This window comes from Cyclopterus lumpus, chromosome 7 (genome assembly GCF_009769545.1).
Source record: "Cyclopterus lumpus isolate fCycLum1 chromosome 7, fCycLum1.pri, whole genome shotgun sequence".
In the NCBI taxonomy this organism is placed as follows: Eukaryota; Metazoa; Chordata; class Actinopteri; order Perciformes; family Cyclopteridae; genus Cyclopterus; species Cyclopterus lumpus.
In genome coordinates this window covers 25635479-25640478 of record NC_046972.1, presented here as the reverse complement: position 1 = coordinate 25640478, position 5000 = coordinate 25635479, and the positions used below count along the sequence as shown (strand labels likewise).

Genomic DNA, 5000 nt, shown 5'->3' with positions numbered 1-5000 from the left:
GGGGGTCGGTTCCCCACGAGCAAGGCAGCAGGTCTCATGGACGTTTCCTCAAACTGATCTCAGGTCAGTTCTATTTGATTTCAGATAGATTTGATTTCTGTGCATCGAGTGCTGATATTTATTATTTTATAATATGTTTAGTCCCTAAACATCTGGTCCAAAGATCATATAATATAATATAACAATATATATTATAATAAATATAATGATACATAATAATATAAAATATAATAAAATACTATGTACTATAAGATAATGTAACAATATAAAATATAATAAAATACTATATACTAAAATATAATATAACAATATATATTATAATAAATATAATGATACATAACAATATAAAATATAATAAAATACTATATACTATAATATAATATAACAATATATATAATAAATATAATGATATATAACAATATAAAATATAATAAAATACTGTATTATATAATATAATAGTATATATTATAATATAATATAACAATATAACATAATAAAATACTGTGTTATATTATATAATAGTATATATTATAATATAATATAACAATATAAAATATAATAAAATACAATATACTACAATATAATATAACAGTATATATTTTAATAAATATATATATATATATATTCTATTATTATTTGTTGTTTTTATTTCTGGGAGTGTAAACAGGAAGTGGAACGTCGATCAGTTTAATCAAAGCTCCGGTCTGCCGGGTCCTCTCGGTACCTGCTGACGTGTTTATTGATACATCAGCTGACATATTGATCACAGAGGAGGTCTATTGATTCGTATGACACACATGAAACTCTGTTGTAGTAGCTCGACAACACAATGTGGTCGAGCTACTTTCCAGAGTCGGGGAAACAACGAGCTGACCTCTGACCTCTGACCTCTGGTCACTGTGACCTCTCAGCATTTAAAAGAACGCTTATGAATATGGAACATCACGCTGCATCTCCTTACTGACGTTTATCATCTCGAGTCACTCAGCGGCCAGCTGCCCGCTCATGAATATTGATGAGCGGGTGGATGTGACACGCATAATATAATATGGAAATATAGTGAGAGACGCTGTGTAAAGTATGCAGATGAGCGTCCAGGATGTTGGTGATGGGATGTGACTTCATCACGTTTAAGGACAATCACGAGTCTAAACCCAGTAGCTCCAGTAGGGCCAGCTTTAACACATGAAGCATGGACTTCTATACAACCAGAGGAGTCACCCCCTGGTGGTCAGGAGAGAGAATGCAGCTTTAACACATGAAGCATAGACTTCTATACAACCAGAGGAGTCACCCCCTGGTGGTCAGGAAAGAGAATGCAGCTTTAACACATGAAGCATAGACTTCTATACAACCAGAAGAGTCACCCCCTGGTGGTCAGGAGAGAGAATGCAGCTTTAACACATGAAGCATAGACTTCTATACAACCAGAGGAGTCACCCCCTGGTGGTCAGGAAAGAGAATGCAGCTTTAACACATGAAGCATAGACTTCTATACAACCAGAGGAGTCTCCCCCTGGTGGTCAGGAGAGAGAATGCAGCTTTAACACATGAAGCATAGACTTCTATACAACCAGAGGAGTCGCCCCCTGGTGGTCAGGAGAGAGAATGCAGCTTTAACACATGAAGCATGGACTTCTATACAACCAGAGGAGTCGCCCCCTGGTGGGTGGTCAGGAGAGAGAATGCAGCTTTAACACATGAAGCATAGACTTCTATACAACCAGAGGAGTCGCCCCCTGGTGGTCAGGAGAGAGAATGCAGCTTTAACACATGAAGCATGGACTTCTATACAACCAGAGGAGTCGCCCCCTGGTGGTCAGTAGAGAGAATGCAGCTTTAACACATGAAGCATAGACTTCTATACAACCAGAGGAGTCGCCCCCTGGTGGTCAGGAGAGAGAATGCAGCTTTAACACATGAAGCATAGACTTCTATACAACCAGGAGTCGCCCCCTGGTGGTCAGGAGAGAGAATGCAGCTTTAACACATGAAGCATCAACTTCTATACAACCAGAGGAGTCGCCCCCTGGTGGTCAGGAGAGAGAATGCAGCGTTAACACGTGAAGCATAGACTTCTATACAACCAGAGGAGTCGCCCCCCTGGTGGTCAGTAGAGAGAATGCAGCTTTAACACATGAAGCATAGACTTCTATACAACCAGGAGTCGCCCCCTGGTGGTCAGGAGAGAGAATGCAGCTTTAACACATGAAGCATCAACTTCTATACAACCAGAGGAGTCGCCCCCTGGTGGTCAGGAGAGAGAATGCAGCGTTAACACGTGAAGCATAGACTTCTATACAACCAGAGGAGTCGCCCCCTGGTGGTCAGTAGAGAGAATGCAGCTTTAACACATGAAGCATAGACTTCTATACAACCAGAGGAGACGCCCCCTGGTGGTCAGGAGAGAGAATGCAGCTTTAACACATGAAGCATATACTTCTATACAACCAGAGTTGCCGCCCCCTGGTGGTCAGGAGAGAGAATGCAGCTTTAATACATGAAGCATAGACTTCTATACAACCAGAGGAGTCGCCCCCTGGTGGTCAGGAGAGAGAATGCAGCTTTAACACATGAAGCATAGACTTCCATACAACCAGAGGAGTCGCCCCCTGGTGGTCAGGAGAGAGAATGCAGCTTTAACACATGAAGCATAGACTTCTATACAACCAGAGGAGCTCCACAGATTTTAAATTCTGCTCGCTGCGTTCGAGCCAGAGAAATAATCCCGGAGGTCAGTCTGGTCTCAGGCCAGTTTCATAACCAGACTGTGTGACATAACCTAAACAAGAGGATTACTGACTGCAGGACAGAAGACATGCTTCAGTCCAGATGTCGGGGTCACCACCTGATCCAGGAACTGCTCTTAGTCTCTCTGGATCGCTGACGTTCGTTGTGTGTTTTGTGGGTACGAATTTGACAATGAACACATTGCAATAATTTAAAGACATACATCATATTATTATGAGTAATAACTCAATCTAGCCTTATTTATGTATCTAATAATCCAGAAAGTAATATTTTGTCACAATTCCTAAATACTGCATTTTCTATCTGTGTATACTTATGTGTTTATATGTAGAGTTTTTACTGAAGTATATATTGGATTGTGTACAACACACAACTTAAATACATAGAGACATATTTTTAAAAGCTGCATTAACAGACAACATTTAAATCAGAATTCAAAGTGGAGCTTAACTCTAAATGTAGCTGGAAAACAGATTAAAATGTCAGATTTACCCAGAAAGTATTATTATAACACAGTGTTCCTCCATTGACCTCTGACCTTAGCAGGACTTGCACTGTGAACAATAATATTTATACCAGCAGGTTTAGGAGGTGAAGCATGTTTCCACCTGAAAGTCAACGTGGAGAATTTGTACTTTAATACGTGATCATAAAGTCAAAATATGATGAAATACGTGTTGTTTCTTTATGTGAGGTCCGCTCACTCCTCACTCCGCTCACACCTCACTCCGCTCACGCCTCACTCCGCTCACACCTCACTCCGCTCACGCCTCACTCGCCTCACTCCGCTCACGCCTCACTCCGCCCACTCCTCACTCCGCTCACGCCTCACTCGCCTCACTCCGCTCACGCCTCACTCGCCTCACTCCGCTCACGCCTCACTCGCCTCACTCCGCTCATGCCTCACTCCGCTCATGCCTCACTCCGCCCACTCCTCACTCCGCTCACTCCTCACTCCGCTCACACCTCACTCCGCTCACGCCTCACTCGCCTCACTCCGCTCACGCCTCACTCCGCTCACGCCTCACTCCACCCACTCCTCACTCCGCTCACACCTCAGTCCGCTCACTCCTCACTCCGCTCACTCCTCACACCGCTCACGCCTCAGTCCGCTCACTCCTCACACCGCTCACTCCGCCCACGCCTCACTCGCCTCACTCGCCTCACTCCTCACTCCGCTCACACCTCAGTCCGCTCACTCCTCACTCCGCTCTCGCCTCACTCCGCTCACACCTCACTCCGCTCACGCTTCACTCCGCTCACGCGTCACTCCGCTCACGCCTCACTCCGCTCACGTCGTGTACATAGTGTACTTTGTGTACCCATAGAGCACGTTGTGTACATAGTGTACTTTGTGTACTTTGTGTACCTATAGAGCACGTTGTGTACATAGTGTACTTTGTGTACTTTGTGTACTTTGTGTACCCATAGAGCACGTTGTGTACATAGTGTACTTTGTGTACCCATAGAACATGTTGTGTACATAGTGTACTTTGTGTACCTATAGAGCACGTTGTGTACATAATGTACCTTGTGTACCCATAGAGCACGTTGTGTACATAATGTACTTTGTGTAGCCATAGAGCACGTTGTGTACATAGTGTACTTTGTGTACCCATAGAGCACGTTGTGTACATAGTGTACTTTGTGTACTTTGTGTACCCATAGAGCACGTTGTGTACATAATGTACTTTGTGTCGCCATAGAGCACGTTGTGTACATAGTGTACTTTGTGTACCCATAGAGCACGTTGTGTACATAGTGTACTTTGTGTACTTTGTGTACCTATAGAGCACGTTGTGTACATAGTGTACTTTGTGTACTTTGTGTACCCATAGAGCACGTTGTGTACATAGTGTACTTTGTGTCGCCATAGAGCACGTTGTGTACATAGTGTACTTTGTGTACCCATAGAGCACGTCGTGTACATAGTGTACTTTGTGTACTTTGTGTCGCCATAGAGCACGTTGTGTACATAGTGTACTTTGTGTACCCATAGAGCACGTTGTGTACATAGTGTACTTTGTGTACCCATAGAGCACGTTGTGTATATAGTGTACTTTGTGTACCCATAGAGCACGTTGTGTACATAATGTACTTTGTGTAGCCATAGAGCACGTTGTGTACATAGTGTACTTTGTGTAGCCATAGAGCACGTTGTGTACATAGTGTACTTTGTGTACTTTGTGTCGCCATAGAGCACGTTGTGTACATAGTGTACTTTGTGTACCCATAGAGCACGTCGTGTA

The 5000-nt window shown here is 43.1% G+C and overlaps 1 protein-coding gene across 13 annotated transcripts in view; it reads left to right on the top strand.

Annotated features, from left to right (window-relative positions):
• LOC117733031 (extracellular sulfatase Sulf-2-like) overlaps positions 1-5000 on the top strand; it is a 75823-nt gene that overhangs the window by 24702 nt on the left and 46121 nt on the right. The window contains exon 1 of one of the 13 annotated variants that reach the window (XM_034536329.1): positions 1-63. This exon is cut by the window's left edge and continues 19 nt beyond it. The exons of the other annotated variants lie outside the window; for them this stretch is intronic. The gene's annotated coding sequence lies outside the window, so the exon portion shown is untranslated. The remainder of the gene's footprint in view (positions 64-5000) is intronic. 13 annotated transcript variants of the gene reach the window in all.